Below are 24,941 nucleotides of genomic sequence, written 5' to 3' on the forward strand. Positions count from 1 at the left end.
TAGAGTACTTGGGTGTGAAGATCTCCTCTAATCATGGATTACTATTGACTTAATTTAAAACCAGCTATGTTGGTATATATGGAAGGGGAAATAAAATCAATAAATAGAGGTATGGTTAAAGATTCCATTTTCTATGGCTGATAGAATAGCATTATCTCATATTCTCAATCAAGAAGTTGGAGAGGGAGAGGGAGCCCGAGAGAGAGAGAGGCGCAGGCAGAGAGGGCCAGAGAGAGAGGTGCAGGCAGAGAGGGCCCGAGAGAGAGAGACGCAGGCAGAGAGGGCCCGAGAGAGAGGGACGCAGGCAGAGAGGGCCCGAGAGAGAGGGAGGCGCAGGCAGAGAGCGAGCAAAATATCTCCAAAACCCAATTCAGTTGCACCTGCCTAACTTCACCCTCTGACAAAATCCCTCTTGACCCATACAGAAAGTATCACAAACATGACATTGCTGTATTTCTGGTTAAACTAGTTTTCTCTTATGGGCGATCGTTCATCTTCCCTAAACAATCTCAAATAGGAGTGGTAGGGAGGGAATGTGCCCAAAAATTAAAATTACAAGATACAAGACAAAACATGTTTGACCAACAAAATTAAAGGTGTTCCAACACTTGGGCAACAATGTGATGCAAAATAAACCACTTGCATAGCTCTACGTGGAAGAAACCCAGCATCATGTGTAAAACGCTGGGCCAAGTGAAAATGACTATTTGTTCAGCTGTGAGCCTGTTCTTTTCGTCACAATCCCCATTATTGCAGATTGAAAATATCAGGATATGAAAACTTCAAGATTTCTTATTTTAGTATCGCTATGATGGAGATGGATATCAGAAAGATGGAGTCTATAGTCTGAACTGTCCTTTCATCACATGTTAAAGGGGTTTGCAGAAGTGGTCACATGAATGATGTACAAGAGTGAAGGCATCGCTGTAGGATTGGGAGGTGGTGTTTGGGTTTATGACTGTGTGATGGTTATTTCTACATCTCACATCATTTTCTGCTGTTAGGCAACCTTCTAAAAAAAAAAACAGGGAACCCGTGATCACATTCATGGTACCTAAACCAGGAAGTGTTGGGGACTTGACAGATTGATCTCTACCTGTTTGAATACAGGCAGTTAGAATGTACTTCATCTTTATAGTCTAATTATAGAAGCTATGAAGCTTTGCAACCTATATATTTACAATGATACCATTGACATATTAGTGACATACCTCTAAAAGCCCTTTTTAGGAGATTTCTACTTCATAATAGGATCACGCCACTTTTTATTTTTAGTGTCAGTACTAAGGCTAAGTTTCGACTTGCTTTTTGTGGCCCAAAAAAAATAAAATAAAAGAAATAAAGAAAATGCAAGAAACTGTTTGGAGTTTTTTTTCTTGCGTTTTTTGCCTTTGAGCAGAAATTGCATTTTTTATGGCCCCTTTGATGTTTTTGCTAAAATTGTTGGGTACCAAAAGGATGCAGTAGTGATAGAAAAAATTAACTTAACGAAATTTTTATTTTTTATAACGAATTTTAATTAATTTTTAAACAGGGATAAATTTATGTGGGTGGGCAGGGCACTAAATGTAGTCTACAATTAACACTGTTCCATGATGGGAGTAGTAGTTCCTGTACTAATAGACAGATGGCCCTGGGTGTCACTCCTGACACCCAATGCGATCATCCATAATATTGCAGAGAATCGGAGCAGCTCTATACAGCGCTCGCATCTCTGCACTGTACTCCGGGCCGGCCATTGATGTGAATAGAAGTTCACTCATTCATATTTTACGCCCGGAGTGGGGATTGGCCAGATGGTAGCAGCCAATCCCCACTCTCAGCGGGAAATATGAATGGCGGGTGGCTGGCCGGAGTACAGAGCAGTGATAAGAGCGCAGGAGAAAGCCACTCCACATCTCCGGGATGAAGGATGATTGCAGTGGGTGTCAGGAGTGAAACCCGCTGTGATCTGTCCTTAACTGCAGGTACTACTACTTCCAACATGGAGCACACACACACACTTTTCCATGCTGGGAGTTGTAGTGCCCGCATTAATAGACAGAACGCAGCTAGTGTCACTCCTGACACCAGCTGTGATCCTCCTGTATAAATGTGGCCAGACACTCTATAGTCCCCTGCACTGACGTATATACCCCCAATTCATATTTCCCACAGAGATGTGATTGGCTGGAACAATCTGGCCAATCACAGCTCTCTGAAGTAGGAAATATGGAATATGTGTATATATACACACACATCAGTGCAGGGGACCATAGAAGAGCAGCCGGCCGCATCTATACATTATACAGGAGGATCGCAATGTGTGTCAGAAGTGACACCCAGGGCGCTCTGTCAATTAGTACAGGTACTACTACTCCCATCATGGATCAGTGCGTTCCATGCTGGGAGTAGTAGTACAACCTATTAAAAAAAAAATATATATATATAATTATATATTATATAATATATATATATATATATATTAAAAAGACACACGTACACTACAAATTCCATAGATTCTATATGTTGCAAAACTGGCAAAGAGCAAAAAAAAGCCAAACTGAATAACACAAAGTGGAAAACTAATTTTGTGATTTTTCATTGATTTACAGCCAACATCTGGCTGCAGCATGAAAACTTTAAAAACGCCATGGGGACTTTTTTTTTAGGGGGGGGGGGGGGGGGGGAGGGTTCTTGCAACTTTCTGCTTTGTGGCTTTACATTTTTTGTACCTGTCATCAACAAAAACTTTTAATATGTTGTTCATAATCATTAATGAAGAGATATTGTAATATATCTTCATTAAAAAATATTAATATTTATACCAGTTTTTTCATTTTATACTTTTGGCCACTAGGGGTCACTCTTCTATGCCTGGTCTGCAAGCAGCATCCTATGCTTTTCATAGTATGTGTACAGCTTTTAGGACTAATGCTGAAAGGGCTCTGGTCCTTCCACCGGAAGTTCAGTACTCTCAGCTCACTGTGAGCTACAAGCCTGCACATGTCTCTCATATAACAGTCAGTCACCTCCCCCCTGCTCTGTGTTCTCTCTGCCTCTCACCACACGTTATCTCTCACTGCACTCCCTGCTCTGTGCCCCATACCCCCCCCCCCCCCCCCAGTTGCAAAACTACAACTCCCAGCATGTCTGGACAGCTGTTGGCTGTCTGGGCATGCTGGGAGTTGTAGTTTTGCAACAGCTGGAGGTACCCTGGTTGGGAAACACTGCTGCAGAGGGAGAGCAGCATACAGGAAGACTGGCAGAAGCAGAGTCCCAGCCAAGCTTCATGTGACATCATGCCTGCCGGGACCCGCCTCCTTCCACCCCTCAGAAAGACAGTGTTCCTGAGCTAATGAAGAGGGATAAAAAAAAAAAAAAAAAAAAAGGTTTTTCCACAGTGTTTTAAACCTCAATAAACACAGGGATAGGCATAGTTAGAGAAAGGGACAGATGGGAAGGGGGGATCAGGGAAAGTTTAGATGATGACGGGTACTCTTTAAGAACTTTTAGTTTGGCCCCAATGAGTCAACAACCCATGAGTCATAACGCATCCTACTTATATTATTCAGAGATCCGGGTGTATATACACTTTACACACAACTGTATACTACAGCTACATAATAGAAAAAAAAATTATATATATATATATATATATATATATTATATATACAGTTTTTTTCTCTTTTCCAGTCCCCCTAGGGAACTTGAGATTCCTTGAAAGGTTATACCATTACACCATACTCTGCAATACTTTTCTATGGCGGCATATTTGGTTCTATTGGTATCCCCATCATACCCTGTCCATCACATGACACAGATGTTCATGTTCTTTCCAAGCATCTAGACCAGTGTTTCCAAACCAGTGTGCCTCCAATTGTTGCAAAAATACCCGGACAGTGTCTGGCTAAACAAGTCCGAGGTACTGTTGCAAATTCCTTTCTATCTAACATTCCTGGTATAGATGTACAGCCACGAGATGGAATAAGTATAAAAATCATATACATAGGCTTCAATCTGCAATAAAATACAAAAGGAAGAGAACACCAAAGTATTTTATGACAATAAAATGATAAACGTGTCCTATGAGATATCTATCTCAATGAGGGACATTTATCAATGTTTGCTTATTTTTTTGCAATTTTTTCCTTACTTTTTTGCTTATGTGTGACTTATTTATCAACTGCTTTCAGCCTGTTGATAATTTTCTTTCACGTAAGCAATTTTTCCTTTTTTTTTTACTTTGGTAGTAGCTTTTTCTGCTCCATGTTTCAGCTGGAGTAAATTTAGTAAATTTTTAACCCTGTTGCGACTTTTTTTTAGCGCAGTTGCGACTGTCGCAGTTAATAAATACCTGACTACCCGTAGTCCATTTTAAAATTACTACGTAGTTAATTTTTGGAAAACTTGCTTTTCTCGCTTTCCAGTCAAAATGTCGCACGAAAAATCGCGGAGTCGCAGTTGCGACAATTTTGCAACAATTATAGTAAAGAAAACCTGACTAAACCCATTGATAAATGTCCATAAATATCTCTACACACAGCAAATATAGAGAAAAGGATTTTGAAGCTTTCTCATGCTTCACTCCACCCTATGCCTGTACTGGAAAGCAAAGTCATCCACCTGTCCAAAAAATAGCAAAATCCTGGAACCTGAAACTCAACAGGACCAGCAAAACAGGTTCTATGCGGTCCTTGTGCATCTGTACAGAAAAGCGGCCTCCCACTGTAACCTTACCCAGCACCATTCAGGGTGGTCCACAAGTCTCAGAGTGTGACATAAGCAGAACAGATCCAAGGGGCCCTTGTTCTGTCCCACAGTTTTGCTAACGTCATCTGGCATGGAGCAGACTGCTTTAATCCACCGAAGGCTCATTAGAAAGATGCTTATTTGGCAACCTACTAAAAAAATACAACAAAAAACGAATTCCTTCCAGTTGGCACCACAATGTACAATCTCATACAGCCTCTACTAAACAGATCTCCATTGAGGATCACCAGGACTAGTCAGATTTACATTTTCCATTGCAAAGCCAGAAATTCGATCTCAAAAAGCAGCAAATCCTTTATTATATACTAGCTGAATACCCGGCGTTGCCCGGTTTTTCCTTCCTAATCCTTGTTGGGGAGGAAAATAAACATAGGAGTAAGCTTTTGACTTCATATCCAGTCCTCATATATTGTTGTCACATCCCGACCTCCCATCCCGTCCCGTAATATGTGTACCAGGTATTGAAATATCTCCAGCCGTATGGAAGTTATAGGGGAACATACATTTCCCATTGATTTGCATGGGACTTTAACCCCTTAAGGACCAAGGACGTACCGGTACGTCCTTGGTCCTGCTCTTCTGATATAACGCGGGGTTACACAGTAACCCTGCGTCATATCATGGCGGGCCCGGCGTCATAGTGAAGCCGGGACCTGCCTCTAATAGCGCGCAGCGCCGATCGCGGCGCCGCGCGCTATTAACCCTTTAGCCGCGCGCTCAAAGCTGAGCCGCGCGGCTAAAAGTGAAAGTGAAAGTTCCCGGCTAGCTCAGTCGGGCTGTTCGGGATAGCCGCGGCTAATCGCAGCATCCCAAACAGCTGACAGGACAGCGGGAGGGCCCCTTCCTGCCTCCTCGCTGTCCGATCGCCGAATGACTGCTCAGTGCCTGAGATCCAGGCATGAGCAGTCATCCGGCAGAATCGTTGATCACTGGTTTCTTATGAGAAACCAGTGATCAACATAGAAGATCAGTGTGTGCAGTGTTATAGGTCCCTATGGGACCTATAACACTGCAAAAAAAAAGTGGAAAAAAAAAGTGAATAAAGATCATTTAACTCCTCCCCTATTAAAAGTTTGAATCACCCCCTTTTCCAATAAAAAAAAAAAACAGTGTAAATAAAAATAAAAATAAACATGTGGTATCACCGCGTGCGGAAATGTCCGAATTATAAAAATATATCATTAATTAAACCGCTCGGTCAATGGCGTGCGCGCAAAAAAATTCCAAAGTCCAAAATAGTGCATTTTTGGTCACTTTTTATATCATTTAAAAATGAATAAAAAGTGATCAATAAGTCCTATCAATGCAAAAATGGTACCGTTAAAAACTTCAGATCACGGCGCAAAAAATGAGCCCTCATACCGCCCCATACACGGAAAAATAAAAAGTTATAGGGGTCAGAAGATGACAATTTTAAACGTATTAATTTTCCTGCATGTAGTTATGATTTTTTCCAGAAGTCCGAAAAAATCAAACCTATATAAGTAGGGTATCATTTTAATCGTATGGACCTACAGAATACATATCAGGTGTCATTTTTACCGAAAAATGTACTACATAGAAACGGAAGCCCCCAAAAGTTACAAAACAGCGTTTTTTTTTCAATTTTGTCGCACAATGATTTTTTTTCCCGCTTCACCATAGATTTTTGGGCAAAATGACTGACGTCATTACAAAGTAGAATAGGTTGCGCAAAAAAAATTTTTAGGTGTAAATTTGAAAGAGTTATGATTTTTTAAAGGCAAGGAGCAAAAAACGAAAATGCAAAAACGGAAAAACCTCCGGTCCTTAAGGGGTTAAACAAAAACCCCGACCCTCACAAATGGGGGTAGTTAAGGGTTAAATTAACTATCCTATATTTTACATGGACATATAAGTAACATGTGACCAAGTATTATCGAAATATCTCCAGCCGTTTGGAAGTTATGCAATAACATATATTTCCCATTGACTTGTATGAGACTTTAAACATAAACCCCGCCCCTGGCAAATGGGGGTGAGTAAGGGTTAAATCACCTATCCTATGTTTGTTGTTGACATATAAGTAACATGTGTACCAAGTTTCATGTTAATATCTTTAGCTGTTTGGACGTTTTTGTGGAACATACATACACGTTGAGTTTTTATACTATAAAAAAAAAAAAAAAAAAAAATTATATTATATATATATATATATATATATATATATATATATATATATATATATATATATATATATACACACACACATATATATACATTTAGATTTTTATTATATCCTTTATTTTTTTTCAATATAAATTTAAGGCTTTTTTAGAAGATAAGAATGCTATACATCCAGTGCACGCCTTTAGGGGCGAGACAAGGTGACCATGGAATATCTTTATTTAAAAAGGGGGACTTTGGTGGAAATCCATTTTTTTCTAATGAACTGGTGGCAGAAAGTTAAACATATTTGTAAATTACTTATATATAAAAATCTTAACCCTTCCAGTACTTCCAGCTGCTGTATACTGCAGAAAGTTGTATAGTTCTTTTCAGCCTGACCACAGTGCTCTCTGCTGACACCTCTGTCCGTGTCAGGAACTGTCCAGAGCAGGAGCAAATCCCCATAGCAAACCTCTCCTGCTCTGGACAGTTCCTGACACGGACAGAGGTGTCAGCAGAGAGCACTGTGGTCAGACAGAAAATAACTATTCAGCTTCCTCTGGACCATACTGCAGCTGTTAAGACATTTTTAAAGAGAAGCAATTTACAAATCTGTGTTACTTTCTGGCACCAGTTGATTCAAATTTTTTTTTTTTTTTTTTTTTATCGGAGTACCCCTTTAAAGCATACCTTTTATTACAGATGACTTTCCAGGAAAAGCTGCACTGTGTTTGTGGGTACATAAGGATCAGCATCATTTATGGACATTTTATAAGTTGTATATGGTATTTTTCTACAGATTGCTGCTCTGCAGGCTCTCTCTAATTTGCAGTTCTCCCAGATCTGGTCGACAGTGCTCCCCTCTCCCTCCTCCATAGACTTGTATTGCAGACAGGACAAAGCTGAGCCGAGTTTCAGTCAAGAAGGTTTAAGATCTATTGCAAAATGTATTATTCTTTTCGCTTGTACTGTTGATCTATGCAAAGTTTGTTCAAATGACAATTCTATTAAGCGGATACTACGTAGCTTTTAGAATTATCCTCCTTGGAACCACACTCTAAAGCCTTAACCCTTTCCTGACCCATGACATACACGTACGTCATGGGTCAGCTCCCATTCTATAACACGGGGCCACGACATAGCGGGTCGGGCCCGGCACCTAGCAACAGCCTGGACCCGTGCGCTGTCGCGCTCTAACCCTTTAGCTGCGTCGTTCAAAGTTGATTGCCGCATCTAAAGTTAAAAGTTAATAAATGCAGGTTAGCTCAGGGAGCTGTTTGGGATCTCTGCGGTGAAATCCCCTATGGAGGCTATAACATTGCAAAAAAGAAAAGTGAAAAAATAAAGTTAAGATCATTTAACCTCTTCCCTAATAAAAGAATCACCCCCCTTTTCCCAATAAAAAAAAAAAAAAAAAAAAAAAAACATATGTGGTATCGCTGCGTGCGAAAAATTCCAAAGTCCAAAAAAAAGCGTATTTTTGGTCATTTATATCATGAAAAAAAAAAAAATCAATCAAAAGCATTTAAAATGGTCAGATCAATATAAATATGTTACCACTAAAAACTTCAGATCACCCTCCCTCTCATAGACTTGCATTGAGGGGCCGTGGCCTTGACATCACAAGGGGCGAGGCCGACCCCTCGCAGTGTGAAAACAGCGTTCGGAATATTTAATTTCAAACAGTGGCCAGTGGAGTACCCCTTTAAAGAGCCACTTAAAAAGTAAAAAAAATAAAATAAAGGCAGTGGTCGTGGAGTTTACTGACTGGTGTCACAGCTAAAGTAGGACACGGTCTACTAATCTATAGCCAGCGTCTGTGTGGACAGGTATGACCGCTGTCAGGGTTCAGTGACCTCCATGACAATCTGCTGGTGGTTCCCATACATACGGCTCTTATCAGTGAAACTGCTGTCAACTTCTTTGTGTGCACCTGCTCAAGGTCCAAAAAGTCAAGCCTTACCCATTCAGTACACGGTTGTAGGCTCCGAGCAATCACACTCCTTTTCTTGCTGCCTGAATGACAGGATTTTCATTCTGCCTGGACTACAGAATATCAGGGTGGTCCCTGGAGGCTTCTTCTTCAATCCCCGCCATCAGTGAATGATAGACCTCTCCCTACATCCAAACAGGAAGAGATCTATCAAGGATGGCGGGGCAGGAAGACGCCACCAAGCACTGCCATGACTCACCTGTGTACTCACCTGCTGCCAATCCTCCGCTGTGCCATTCCAACATTGCCTTCACGGTTATAAATTCCTTTTGGCTTCCTGACAGCATTGCCGACATGGCACAGTCAGAGGACTGGAAGCAGGAGAGTATAGTTTTTTGTTTTTATTCCCCACCCTGAGCAGTTTAAAGCTTAGAAATAATAGGGTATGTTCACTTGTCTGGATCTATTGTGGATTTTCCCAATTTACGTTAATAGGGAAGTTAAAATTTGAAGCAAATCAACATGTGTGACCATAGCTTTAAAAATGAGTTTTCCTGTATTATGTATGTAAACGTCAGAAAGGCTCTCATCATATGTGCAACTTTATTAATTGCAATAATCAGAAACAGACCAGAATGGAACCATGGGGAAAAAAAACATTGCAAGCTATATATTAAGAAAAAAAACAAACAAAAAAACAAAACTAGATAAATGTTTGACTACTACTATGGCGGTCACTATATTGGCCACTGTCATTGTTCACTGTCTCCGTCTTCATTTTAGCCGCTAGCTTTCAAATCTACCAGCCATTTATACTAGGGATCGACCGATATTTTTTTAGGGCCGATACCGATAATCGGTGGAGGTTAGGGCCGATAGCCGATAACTTATACCGATATTCCGGTATAAGTTATCGGCTATTTATCCCCCCGCGACACTGCTGCGGATCATTGATATAAAGCGGTGGCTTTTGCGGTGCCATAGGCCGCCGCCGCCACCCACTTCTCTCCCCCTGCCTGTCCGGGGGTCCTGAAACCTATCACCGCCACGCCGCACCGCACCCGCCCCATTGCCTCCCCCAACCATGGTTTTATAATTACCTGTTCCCGGGGTCCACTCCACATCTGGCTCCGGTGGCGTCCTCCTGAACTGTCACTGTGCGCACTGACGGTGACGTCACGCACGTCACTCGTCATTGCGCACAGTGTAACGCAGGACGCAGCAGGAGCAAGAAGTATCGTGGGCTCCGGGGACAGGTAATTATAAAACCGGGGATGGGGAAGGCAATGGGGCCAGGGCGGTGGGGTAGTGCTGGGAGATATGACCAAAAATGAGTATCACGGTATTTTTCTAAAGTATCACGGTATTTCACAGTATTTTTTTTTACATTGAGGCTTGCATTAAGGTGGCGTAGCGGAACTAAATGGGATTTTGGAACTAAATGATCTGAACACTGGGGCAGTGGAGTACCCTTTTAAATAGATGTAACAAACAACCCTACAGCCTCCAGCTGTTGCAAAACTACAACTCCAGCATGTTGGACTTATAGTAGTCTATAGTATAGGTCAGTGTTTCCCAACTAGGGGTGCCTCCAGCTATTGCAAAACTACTACTCCCAGCATGCTGGGAGTTGTAGTTTTGCAACAGCTGGAGGGCCTCAACAGCTGGAGGGCCTACTGTAGGTATAGTATATTATACAGACCCCTGTCCATCCCAGAACCCTGACCCACCTTCCCAGTTGCTGCAGGGACCGTCCAGGGAGGGTGGTCCGGGCCATCCATCCTTCCTGTAGTGTCCGGTGGCATTCAGGGTGGAGGGTGAACCGGTCCGGGCTGTCCTTCGGGGATCCTCTTCTCCACTCCGGGCAGGCTCCGGCCTAGTAACGCTGCATAGACGCCGCTGCGCAGCGACGCCCGTGCGCAGCGACGCACCTGACGTCACGGACGTAGCAGCGTCTATGCAGCGTTACCGGAGTGAAGAAGAGGACCCCCGGAGGAGAAGGAAAGCCCGGATCGGTTCACCCTCCACCCGGAATGCCGACGGACACTACAGGAAGGATTGATGGCCTGGACCACCCCCATTACGGGTAAGTTTAATTTTTTTTATTGACTCAGAGGGTGGGGGAGGGGCCCGACCAGTATAGCGGTATGGGCAAAAATCCATACCGTGGGAGAAAAAAAAAAATATTATATATATATATCTCTAATCTCTAATCGATTAGAGGCTAGAGGCTAGAGGCTAGAGGCTAGAGGCTAGATAGATAGATAGGTATATATATAAAAACGGTATCCGGTTCATACCGGTATACCGCCCAGCACTACGGTGGGGGGTGCGACGTGGTGCGGTGGGTCGGGGTTGCGGTCACGGTACGGTGGGGGCGGTGCATTATCCGCTTATCGTCAAGGTAATTGCCGATACCGATAATGCCCAAAATCGTGATTATCGGCTGATAATATCGGCCATACCGATAATCGGTCGATCCCTAATTAAATACCTCACCAAGATTCTATCCACATCACTCTTCCATCACCCATGTGCAGCTCACATACACCTTATTCTCTTAGTGACCTTAAGGCTGAGGACACATGGTGGTTTCTGGAAGATTGTCAGTAATTTTTTGGGATTAGGCTAAAAACAAAACCTAAATTAGGAAGCAACACAAAATGTTCAACATTCTTCCAAAAAAGGAGGTAACTAACCCAACCAAACGAGTTTTCACACCTAAGACTTCGTTTGGTTGGGTTAGTGTGCCTGGATGGCAGATTGTACCTTTTTAGGGTAGGGTCACACACAGTGCATCCGCATCGTATTTGACGTCACACACAGTGCATCCGCATCGTATTTGACGCTGCAGATGCACACTGGCAGGCAGTGTGACTGCAGAGTGAGCTCCCTGTAGCTCAGGGTGTCCGCTCATAGTGGCAGATCTCCTGCCAGAAGTCACAAGCTGACACACAGAGCTACCCGGCAGCAGTAGGGAGTTTGCTGCGCAGTTGCTCTGTGACTGCTGGCAAAGCATCTGCAGTGTCAAATACGCGGCGAATGCGCTGTATTCCTACCCTTAATATGTAGACTTATGCAAAGAAAAGGTCAGCTTTAATTGACATCCAGAGGTAACTTGCTATCACGGCAGGCATCAGCTGCAATCTCAACTTTTGGCATGTGGCTGTCAGAGCAACATGTCAAAAGTTGTTTTAAAGGGTACCTCTCATCAAGTAAACTTTTGATATATTTTAGATTAATGAATGTTGAATAACTTTCCAATAGCATGTTAATGAAAAATATGCTTCTTTCTATTGAATTTTTCCCGATCAGTCCTGGCAGCAACCATTTCTGACTCATGCTGGAGTCCTAAACACTCAGAGCTGCCAGCCTGCTTTGTTCACAGCCAAACAGGCTGTGAACAAAGCAGGCTGGCAGCTCTGAGTGTTCTCCTTTGTGAACAAAGCAGACTGGCAGCTTGTAGTGTTTAGGACTCCAGCATGAGTCTGAAATGCTTGCTGCCAGGACTGGTAGGGAGACCCCTAGTGGTCATTTCTTCAAAGTGGAAAATTAAATAGAAAGAAGCATATTTTTTAATAACATGCAATTATAAAGTTATTCTGCATACATTAATCTATAATATATCAAAAGTTTTTTTGACGAGAGGTACCCTTTAAATAACAGCAAAACTAATAATATAGTGACCGGAATTCACAACTTGTCTCAGACTCCCTTAACCCATCAGGCTCTCACAAATAACAGTCTGGTATCACTTTACCGATTGTGGTCTACAGTTCTTATACCCACAGACCTGATAATAGGCTGGATGGAGGAGTCACACATCATTCAAGAACCTTCTCCGCGTGTCCTCACTCACACTTTCATTTTGGAGGTCCACAATCTCAGACTCTCCTTATGACAGGTGGTTGTTCCCACAGCCCCCATGAATTGTGGTATCTTTGCCACTCGCTCCCATAGAGAATGCATGGAACATTTAGCGACACATGCACAGGGAGAGCTGGGGCCCCTAGTCTGAAGATAAGGGGTCTCAGTGGTCAGACCCCCAGCTATCAGAAAACTATTCTCTCGCCTGTCTAACTATAAACAGGAAAGTGTTGAATTAAACTATACAAAAAACAACTCCCCTTTCTCGTTGCCCCATCACCGCCAGAATCAGAGAGCTCCCATCACTGCAGCACTTTAGAGTTTGTAAACATGACATCACAGGCCCACCCAACCTATTAGTGGCTGAGGCTGAACACCGCTGCAACCACTGATTGGCTGATAAGCTTATGACATCAAGTCTACAAGCCCAGAAGCACTGCGTACAGAGACTGGAGCGGGGAAGTGTGAAAAGGGCAATCAGCTTTTCTTTTTATGTATATTTATTTAACTTATTTAAGAATAGTAACAAAGGGCAGTATGCAGATCCAGTAGTCAGTATTTATATTCATCCGGAGTCCTTGTCAGTAACCGTGATTGGCGCTACTTAAATAGTATCAAACACTACAGCCTTATAAAAGACAGAGGGGGACATTTATCATTAGGTGTCTATTGTAGACAGTCCTACCCCTTTACACAGCTTGTCTAATTTGCGCACCCTTTGAAAAATTTTGCACAAATATAGAAACATACCTCCCCCCCCCCCCCCCTCACTCTACCGTGCACTCCTTCTCTACCTCACACTTCAGAGCTGCACCATTTTCCTGAGATACACTGCTCACATAGCTAGAAGTGCCGGAGCAGCAGTGTGTGCCGAACACACAGAATGTCTGGGTTTAAAAAAATATGTAATTTTGCTAAACAATCTGTCCCCTTACCTCTATATCAGTGTTTACCAACAAGAATGCCTCCAAGTCTTGCAAATCTTGGCATGCTGGGAGTTGCAGTTTTGCAACAGCTGGAGGCACCCTGGTTGGTAAACACTGTGTACATGTACCAGAGTTGAATGTGTGATTATGTGTATGCATGACCACGCACACTCAGCTCTGCCGCATACACCCACGTTCACACACTCAGCTCTGCCGCATACACACAATCACATATATCCATAGAACAAGCTGTATCTCCTTCTCCCTCCCTACACATACAGTGGTATTCTTAACTGTACGGTCACCATGGTTACACTGCACAGGTACAATCTCCTGCACTCATCAACAGTGGGAGTTAGAATTTTACACGGTTCTCCAGATCGGAGTATAATCTAAATATGTATTACATATTGCTGGACATAGACTTATTCTTATAACATTTTAAGTGTCCTCCTTGATGGTGTACATTAGCGCAAAAAAATTAGGACACAGTTGATAAATTGATGTCCACCACATAATCCGCTCTACCGTACACGGATTTAGAATGCCACTTGTAAAGTGTAAACTATATATTTTATATTTATATTTTTTTGTAGTATGAAACCTACAAGGAGGACGTCTCAAGGGTTTGGAGCCACAATCCACAAAATTCACTAACTAAAAGCCTAAATTTTCACATAAAACATGTACAACTCAATCTTAGCAGAACAAATGTGCTTTAATATATCAGTTTTATAAATATTAGGCTTTATTGTTAGTTAAAATAGTTTTTTTTCTATTGGTTTTGATTTGCAATTTGTTAATTGTAATAATGTTTTCATTTTCTTCATTATTATAATAAACATTAGAAATATTTAACTAATGTTCGGATGGAAAGCAAAACATCCATTTGTGTTTTTTTTTAGTTTTTTTTTTTTATCTGCAAGGGGAAAAAGGAAAAAAGGAGGATGGTCCTGGTTAACATGGGGGACCTGGCTAGTAGACATTATGTACTGGGTGGATATGTATAGTGTGGTAATCCCCTACAAGCGAGGAAGGGGGGGGGGGTGTAGGGGATCTGACAAAAACTATTTACATAATATGAGTTATGTGCCTTTAGAGGGGATATTGCAAATAAAGGACATTAACTACAGGGAGCACTAACCTAATGGAAGAAACTACTCACAGTGGGTAGCCAAGAGTAGAAGTTACCAACAGGGGTAACCCGCTCAGCATATGATGAAAACTACCTAAAGGCACCTAATAAAGAAACCTATCAAATGTGGATTGACATCTTTGGGGAAATGCTGTTTCAAAAACTCCTGAAAGAGACTTAAAATTGAATGTCTTTGTGACCTCTGTCATGTCTTCACTGTCCTTTGGTGACTACATGTCCTGTTAGAGAAGGGGGTTGGTTCACATCACCCCTTTTCAATGCATGATCAGTTTTTTTTTTTTTTTTTTGAGTGCTGCACCACAATTGTACTAACAATTGCGCCACATGAATAAATTCACAGGGAATGACTACAGTTTGCTCGAAAGCACAAAAATAAAACAAAAGGCAGTCTTATGACTCAATTTCTACCATTGACCATAAAGCAGTGATCATAAGGGGCAGAGGTCAATAATTCCACTAAGAAAATGGATAAGTGCCAGTTTGCCAGGAAATAAAGAGGGTTTTGGATATCATTAAACCATTGAAAATGCTAAACCATATCCAAAGTAGGGCTGCAATGATCAAGCAACATAACTGATTAAGAAATTATAATGGGGGTGTGGCCTCGATCGTTAGAGGGTGTGTCCTAGCAACTAATCGTATACATAATATTGTTACCCCTTTCCCTGCTTCTTAGCCAGTCACCCTCTACTCTCCAGTGCCTCCGAAGCCTTTGTGAAGTGGGCGCCGCATCCTTCATTTCCTATCACAACAAACTTTCAGTCTTGCCGGAGTAGCCCAGTTCCAGCACCTGCCAGAGGCTCCATTGCAGTGACAGAACTTCCTGGTGCAGGGAGGATGTCATCCCTAAGGTTGGATCACATGGTATACTTAAAGGGGTCCCCGGGAGATAACTCAGTTGTGAAGCAATAACTTTCCGGGCAGTTCATACCTCAGTAGACCTCATCAATCTTTTATATACTGCTATAGTTTAAGCAGCCTACGCTGAATTATACTCCAGTTACTTCTGTGTTGCGCCTGTCAGTGTGAGGTGACCAAAGATTAATGACTCACACATTTTTACCAGATAAGAGAAACATTTTAGAGACTTCCTCTAATTCACTTCCAGTTCCAGTTGCACTCTATGGCTCGGCGCCAATAGTGATGACACTTTCACGCACAGTAGTCACAAGTCACCAGATGAACAGTAGCCACCGCCATAGTCTTCCACAATCCTAGCAGGGATCATTATTAATACAGCATAAGACTTCCAGTTATTAAAAAATTAGTCAACTGTGTTTATGAAACAAGAATACTGGTCAAGTAGAATATTACCACACCACGGCATCCAAAAAAAACCACTGCTAACATTGTGTGTCTCTGTGGCACAGATATGTCGAGAAACTGTCAAAATGACATGCGGACGTATTCAATGGCCAATGTTGTGGTCACTTTCTGAGTGTATAAAAGTTTTGGCTCGAACTAAGAAGCCTGGTTTGCAGTACCTTTAAAGGGGTACTCTGGTGAAAACCTTTTTTCTTTTAAATCAACTGGTGGCAGAAAGTTAAACATATTTGTAAATTACTTCTATTAAAAAAATCTTAATCCTTCCTGTACTTATTAGCTGCTGAATGCTACAGAGGAAATTCCTTTCTTTTTGGAACACTGATGACATCACGAGCACAGTGCTCTCTGCTGACATCTCTGTCCATTTTGGCAACCATGCATAGCAGATGTATGCTAAGGGCAGCATGGTGGCTCAGTGGTTAGCACTGCTGCCTTGCAGTGCTGGGGACTTGGGTTCAAATCCCACTAAGGACAACAATAAATAAAGCGCATTATTTATTATTATTATTAATATTATTAATAATAATAATAACAACACACTATTTATTGTTGTCCTTAGTGGGATTTGAACCCAAGTCCCCAGCACTGCAAGGCAACAGTGCTAACCACTGAGCCACCATGCTGCCCTTAGTATACATCTGCTATGCATGGTTGCTAAAATGGACAGAGATGTCAGCAGAGAGCACTGTGCTCATGATGTCATCAGTGTTCCAAAAAGAAAGGCATTTCCTCTGTAGCATTCAGCAGCTAATAAGTACAGGAAGGATTAAGATTTTTTTAATAGAAGTAATTTACAAATATGTTTAACTTTCTGCCACCAGTTGATTTAAAAGAAAAAAAGGTTTTGACCGGAGTACCCCTTTAAGTCCGAGCCAAGACTTTTATATGTGCGGGGAAAAAAGGACCTGAACATTTGCCACTGGATGGATGGGGATCCTGTCAGAGCACGGATAAGTCTGCTCGTCATTTTGACCATTTCCTGACAAAGCCGTGCCTCCGAGGGAAAAATCATGATGTGAACCATGCCTATGATATTTTTGATATTACAGATTTGCCCCATTTAAAGAGGGTCTTTCTGGAAAATCCAGTTGTTGCAACCACAGAGGAGAGCAGAGGAGCCAGACATCAGAAGCAAAAAGATCACAGCAGCAGAGACCTGAAGATCTGACTGCAGCACTGGAGGAGTAGGGGAGGAAAGTATGGCAGCTTTTGTTGTTTTAATGCACAGACAGGCAGATACTTAACCATAAGGTTTTGGTAAAAAAAAAAAAAAAAAAGACACTGGGGTAGATTCATCAAAACCTGTCCAGAGGAAAGTTGCTGAGTTGCCCATAGCAACCAATCAGATCGCTTCTTTCATTTTTCAGAGGCTTTTTAAAATGAAAGCAGCAATCTGATTGTTTGCTATGGGCAACTAAGCAAATTTTCCTCTGGACAGGATTTGATATATCTCTATTGTCTATATCCAGATATAAGTGGTACTGTTTCTAGAATGTAGTAGGCTATACATTCTGTTCACCGCACCTGCTCTGAGGCACAGGCACCAATGCTTCAATATACAGTGGCACTCATTTATGCCACAGTGATAAATGTGCCCGTGCCATCACCAGCAGGTATACAGCAAGGTTATTATAGCCAAGACCAGAGGCAATAGAAGCCTCTGATAAAAGGTTATCCCTCATTCACTGGGTAGGGGTCTGACCGCTGACCATGGTCGACATGTGACTGCCAATCCTTTGAGATCTTGTAAGTTTCATGCTGCCAAAGCACCGGCAGCATGAAAATGGAAAGGGAATGGGGTGGTCACAGCTGAATCTATAGCAGAACAAAAAAGGTGAAACTTTAAAATTACCAAATTACCCATGCCTGGTAAAGGAGGTGCTAATGAGACACACACACACACCCTCTTTTTTAAAATAGGCCTAGGAGCTGGAAAACAGTCTGGCACTGGCACCGAGCTTCTTGTGCTTCTATAGATTAGGCAGTAACACCACATAACACTAGAGGTTATGCAAGACACAACCACCCAACCCTTTTTATATGTACAGAGCAAATATAGCAAAGAAAGCTTTGCCAATCGTGCGCAAAAACCTGACACAAAATGACTTGTGAATATATCCTAAAGACTCCATTTGTCCTATTAAATCATATGGCCATCCTCTACTCTAGAACCCTCTCTAAGAGAAAGACCATCTGAGTGGCCCTTCAGCTGTTCACACGCCAGATTTTATGTATGTAATGCCCTATAAAAAATCAGCATGAATGTATAGCCAATATACTGTAATGTGATTCCACTGCCCCATCACAAAGCAGAATTTCAGCTGTAGAATTCCATTGAAGTGAATGGGCAATTTCTGCAGAATTTACTGCAAAACTTTCATGCAGCATTCCACACATAAATGGTGCCGTGTGAACATAGCCTTACTCTAGTGAACTGGCATTGTGATGCGGCTGTAAAAGAAATATTCAGGATGGTCACCATTTAATGCTACTTTAAAATGAAGAAAAAAAATCCCCTGCTGACCTCTGCTGTCCATAGCAGCATATATGTTTGCTATGGGGATTTTCTCCTGCTCTGAACAGTTCCTGAAATGGACAGCAGAGGTCAGCAGAGAGCACTGTGGTCATGACATCAGAGGAAATGCATTTCTTTTTAGTATACAGCCCCTAAAAAGTACTGGAAGGATTAAGATTTTTTTTTTACTAGAAGTGATTTACAAATCTGTTTAACTTTCTGGCACCAGTTGATTTAAAAAAATAAAAAATAAATAAGTTTTCCACAGGAGTACCCCTTTAATGCAGGTACTACAGCTCCCAGCATGGAGCTGCTCCATGTTGGGAGTAGTAGTACCTGCAGATCAAAGCCAGCCGAAGATTTCCAAAGCTAGAGTTGGGGCAGAGCGAAGGCAGAGCAGGGGCAGAGAGGAGTACATGGCCCCCCTCATCTCCCCTCTCCCTTCGGAGGATGTAGGTCTGTACAGGAGAAAACACAGAGCAGGGGAGAGAGTATGTACACGTTTCCCTCTTCTCCTCCCCTCCCCCTGCTCTACCTGTGTTCACTGAACGGAACGCAAGGATGACAAAGTGAACGGGCTGGGGATTTATAGACTGCAGGGGCTGGGGAGTAAATTTCGGGCCGGCAATGATTTCTATGTAGGGGTGGGTGGGGGGGGGGGGGGGGGGGGGAGGGTAATGGGACTCCTGAATGACATGCTGGGAGTTGTAGTCCCTGTTATGTGAGTGTATGCTAGTGTTTCCCAACCAGGGCTGAGTTATATAAGTGAGTATAACGCAGGTTTCCACCTCACACCGGACAGTGTTATGAATAGAACATCACTCATACACATTCATATTTCCCTCTGAGAGCAGTGATTGGCTGTAACCATCCGGCCAATCCCTACTCTGAGCAGAAAATATGAATGAGTGATGTTCTATTAACATCACTGGCTGGATTACAGTGCAGAAATGTGAGCGATGTATAGAGCCGCTCTGCATCTCCGCTATATTATGGACGATAACATCGGGTGTCAGAAGTAACACCCGGGGCAAGATGTCTATTAGTACAGGTACTACTACTCCCATCATAGAACAGTCTGTTCAATGCTGGGATTAGTAGTGCTACCAAAAAAAATTAAAATTTAAAAAAATAAATAAAGGCAAATTCCACACACAAAAAGGTAAAAACACCAGAAGGCAGGGGGAAAAAAAACAGTGGCAGTTTTTCAGGTGTTTTTTGAGCCAAAAAAATAAAAAAAATAAATAAAAAGTGCAAAACCTCAGTGAAATCCTAGCCTTAGGCTAAGTTCACACTGTGGAATCTCCGGGCAGAAAGTTTCCTCCTGGAGATTCCAAGTGCGGCCAGCACCGCCTGAATCAGTAGGCACTAGAACCGCACGGACACTGCAATCTCCAATAGACTGCGATGTGTTACAAGAGCATTTCCACCTGAAGAATGAGCACCGCCATTCTTCAGGCGGAAATATCCAAGTGGATTTTCCCTTCACAAATTCCGAAGTGTGAACAGAAACCCATTTACTATACAGTACATTTTAGTAAGCAGAATTTCTGCCTGCAATTTCAAAGTGTAATTGCAGGCGGAAATTCCGTAGTGCGAACCTAGCCCTAGGGTCTATTCACATGGTGGAATTTCCGCTTGCAGAATTCCGCCTTAAATTAAAGCCCATAGACTACTATGGGATTCTGCACTCCCGTAGTGTGAATGGGAGTGCGGAATCCCATAGTAGTCTATGGGCATTAATTTATTCACATAAAAAAAAAAAAAATTTAAAAACGCTTTTTAACTTTTTCTGTGATATTATAAAAATGTACAGTTTTTTTTTTTTTTTTTTTTTTTACATCATTTACCGTACAGGATACATAATGTTATATTTTTATATAGGACAAAAGAAAAACAGTAGAAAAAAATACTAGCAGCAGAAGGTATCTATGATTTAGGTTCCTTTTAGCATTTTTTCTTCCTTCTGCTGCTAGTACGTTTATGTAAAGGTATTCACTTATAGCATCAAGAAAAATTTATTTTTGTTGTATTTTTCCTTTTTTTTCTGTTTCTTTCTGTGACACCGCACTTTGGATCATGTGACCACTCATCTGCACTATATAATTGCACGGCGCGATGACGCCAACGAGGCCGGCAGTCGCCTCTGAGCACCCCACACTATCTTTGCTTGACATGCCGGATTTGCCAGCCCGAGATGGGGGCTGTATTAGCAGAATTTTGACGGTGAGTGCAGGACGCCCGTTTTTCTTTTGTCCTATACTTGCATTCACTAGGTCTCCTATTGTCCTAGCACCCCCGTCAGCTGATTCGATCTGGTTTTGTGCCCGAGTTTTATACTATCCATCTAGTGGAGCTGAATTCACACAGGTACCAGTGCCACCACATTTGTTTATTTTTTTGTGGAGTTATACTTTTATAGTTTGTACAATTGCGCACACAGAGATACTAAATATGTTTATTATTACTATTGTTTTTTTTATATAGGTAAAGGGGGCGATTTGAACTTTTAACATGGAAGCTGGTTAGTAGACTTCTGGAGGAATCTTTAGATTCCTCATACAGGTCAATAGAGCCTAGTCCAGCCAGGATCTATCAATGACAGAGCCACGGATACCAGGGAGCAGCGGTAAGCCCTCCGGCTACCTCTATATTGGATTGCCCCCTTGCGATCACGCTCTTTGGGGGGGGGGGGGGTGATCCACCCCACCAGGGAGCCTTCACATGTCCCTTTTGACGCCACCAAAAATTTACCTGCCCGGCTCCTGGAACTGCATGTCCTGGGCGTCTGGTGATAGGCATTCCACATCCCTGCACTCCGATTCACACTTCGGAATTTCCACATGCTGAATTTCTGCACCGATTCCGCACACGCCAGAAACCACCCAAGGAAGCGGAATTGGTACGGAAATTCGACCGTGTGAATAGACCCTTAGTGAGCCATAAGACCGGCCAGAACTACACTGACATATTGTAGCACTACAAAACCGGTTTAAAGTGGATCTGTGGGAATAATAAAATAATAAATAGCGTAGTTGTAGTTTTGCCACAGCTGGAGGCACCCTGGTTGGGAAACACTGCTCTAAGTATCAGTAATCTGGGTCAGTGTGTTCCATTGGACAGCTGCTGTATATGCACAGCTAGATCTGGAAGATCTCAGTACAAAAAGTCTGTGTCTGAACCATGACAAATCTGAATCAGAACCTCTTGATGAAGACTCCGATCATCTGACTCCTCAATAACCCTCTTCACATTTTTCCCCTCCCCGCTCATATGATCGCTGCTAAACATTAAGTTAATTATTGATCAAGTAACTTGAGGTTAAGTGGAAACAGCCTAGAAAATGTAACACCGAAAAGACTTGTTCTCTCTCTGCTGCTATCGCCCAGGAGGCTGGAGCTCAGCGCTATGCAAACAGCTTCCACCATCAGGTGAGGCCTACATGGAAAACGATCGCAGCATGACATTAATGTCACGTGGCCAAAGTCACTGCATAGCCTAAGGAGAGATTTATACAAATCACTTACTGCGGGATGGATAGATGGATAGATGGATAGATGGATAGATGGATAGATGGATAGATGGATAGATGGATAGATGGATAGATGGATAGATGGATAGATGGATAGATGGATAGATGGATAGATGGATAGATGGATAGATGGATAGATATATAGCAGTTTCACAAAAACTAGGGGGGGGGGGGAGGGTAAGAATTAGTGATGAGCGAACTTACAGTAAATTTTATTTGTCACAAACTTCTCGGCTCGGCAGTTGATGACTTATTCTGCAATAATTAGTTCAGCTTTCCGGTGCTCCCGTGGGCTCGAAAAAGTGGATACATTCCTAAGAGACTCTTTCCTAGGACTGTATCCACCTTTTCCAGCCCACCGGAGCACCTGAAGGCTGAACTAATTTACGCAGGATAAGTCATCAACTGCCGAGCCGAGAAGTTCATGACGAATCGAATTTACTGTAAGTTCGCTCATCTCTAATAAGAATCTAAGAAATGTCTGCAGTCTAGAGATCTATTCACACTAAACTGATCAAGTATTTTGCAATAGAAAAATACAATGGTACACATGAAAATACAATGGGCCCCACGTGACTAAGTGCTGAGGGTATATCCAAATAACTGATTACTGTATGGAGAACAAAAAGAGAAATAAAAAATGCAGACACAAAACACATTGAGGCTCCATTCATCGTGCATCAGGCCTCATTGAAAACTGGATGCGGACGTGTTGTATTAGAGGACAGGGGACGGCATTCATTTCAGTGCCCCGAATGGACCCTGTTCGGGCGGTATGCACTATTCAGCAGACTCAAGATCATGGACTGCTACACATTGATGGACCTACTTAGTGACTCTGCTTGGGCCACTGAAATGAATGGTTCCCACTCAACTTCAACGCAGTATACATCACATCCTGTTTGCGGCAGGATGCTGACAGATACATTTAAAGGGGTACTCCACTGCCCCAGCTTTCAGAACATTTTGTTCTAAACACATGGAGCAAGCGGTGGGGGTCGTGACATCATGGCCACGCCCCTCATGAGGTCATGCCATGCCCCCTCAAAGCAAGTTTAAGGGAGGGGGCATGGCAGCGACGTGACATCACGGGGGGGCATAGCCGCAATATCACAACCCCCTACGCCTGCACCCACCTGGCTGCACAGAGATCGGGGGAGTCCCAGCAGCAGGATCCTCTGTGATCAGACATCTTATCCCCTATCCTTTGGATAGAGGATAAGATTAGAGATGAACGAACTTACAGTAAATTCGATTCGTCACGAACTTCTCGGCTCGGCAGTTTATAACTTATCCTGCGTAAAATTAGTTCAGCTTTCAGGTGCTCCGGTGGGCTGGAAAAGGTGGATACATTCCTAGGAAAGAGTCTCCTAGGACTGTATCCACCTTTTCCAGCCCACCGGAGCACCTGAAAGCTGAACTAATTTATGCAGGAAGAGTCATCAACTACCAAGCTGAGAAGATCGTGACGAATCAAATTTACTGTAAGTTCGCTCATCTCTAGATAAGATGTCTAGGAGCAGAGTGCCCCTTTAATGCAAAACGCAGTGTGGATAGAGCCTTAGGCCATGTTCTCATGGTGGAAGCTCTGCCAGAAACTTCCGGTGCTAAGACCACTTGGAAATGCACCATCTTCATAGACAGCAATGCATTTCCAAGCGTATTCTGCTGAAAGAACTGACGTGTCAATTCTTTCGGCGGAGGTCGGAATCTGTATTTCCATGGCAGATGTTTCCACCATGTGCACGGAGCAGCAGAAAGCAATGACATTCTGCTGCAACTATTTCTGGGCAGGATTTTTCCACTGGATTCCGCTTGGAAATTCTGTCGTGTGAACCTGGCCTTACTGTGAATTGTTGTGGTTTTGTAATGTGGTTATTGGCCATGTGTTTTTTTTTTTTTTTTTCAATTTTTTTTTAAATAATCTCTGCTTTTTCTTAGCAGTGAAAAATTTGCCCAATTTGGTGTGGATTTTCTGGCAGATCTCCTTGCGGATTACGGGTGGCATATGGATAAATCAGCAACAATGAGAACACTATGGACCTAAAAAAAAAAAAAAAAAAAAAAAAAAAAACTGCGTTTTGAAAACTCCAACACCTTACATCACGTCCGAAACTAAGGAATGAAAGACTGTTTATAGCAGTGGTCTTCAACCTGTGGTCCTCAAGATGTTGCAAAACTACAACTCCCAGCATGCCCGGACAGCCAACGGCTGTCAGGGCATGCTGGGAGTTGTAGTTTTGCAACATCTGGAGGTCCGCAGGTTGAAGACCACTGGTTTATAGGATACTTTTTGTTAGGAAAGTGAAAAAATTTATTGACATTAGAGATGAGCGAACTTACAGTAAATTCGATTCGGCACCAACTTCTCGGCTCGGCAGTTGATGACTTATCCTGCGTAAAATTAGTTCAGCCTTCAGGTGCTCCGGTGGGCTGGAAAAGGTGGATACAGTCCTAGGAAAGAGTCTCCTAGGACTGTATCCACCTTTTCCAGCCCACCGGAGCACCTGAAAGCTGAACTAATTTATGCAGGAAAAGTCATCAACTGCCGAGCCGAGAAGTTCGTGACGAATTGAATTTACTGTAAGTTCGCTCATCCCTAATTGACATATCCAAGTGTATCCTAGGATTTCATGACTCACATTTGCATCACATGCGGCTTCATCATTTCCTACGGGGATGAGTTGCTGTGACAGCCGATCGCTACGCCCCAGACAACAGTTGCCTAGAACATACATGTAACTCAATTATACATGCTGGGGAAGCTCTACATAGTCCTGGACACACACACACAGTCTGATTGGTAA

General features: G+C 42.6%; 1 protein-coding gene across 5 annotated transcripts in view; it reads right to left on the bottom strand.

Moving 5' to 3' along the window:
- The window catches only part of B3GNT2 (UDP-GlcNAc:betaGal beta-1,3-N-acetylglucosaminyltransferase 2), a 44,912-nt gene that overhangs the window by 9,464 nt on the left and 10,507 nt on the right, over window positions 1-24,941 (bottom strand). For 2 of the 5 annotated variants that reach the window (XM_056568017.1, XM_056568016.1), the window contains exon 2: window positions 24,777-24,859. The exons of the other annotated variants lie outside the window; for them this stretch is intronic. The gene's annotated coding sequence lies outside the window, so the exon portion shown is untranslated. The remainder of the gene's footprint in view (window positions 1-24,776; window positions 24,860-24,941) is intronic. 5 annotated transcript variants of the gene reach the window in all.

Source organism: Hyla sarda, chromosome 3 (genome assembly GCF_029499605.1).
Source record: "Hyla sarda isolate aHylSar1 chromosome 3, aHylSar1.hap1, whole genome shotgun sequence".
Taxonomy (NCBI): domain Eukaryota; kingdom Metazoa; phylum Chordata; class Amphibia; order Anura; family Hylidae; genus Hyla; species Hyla sarda.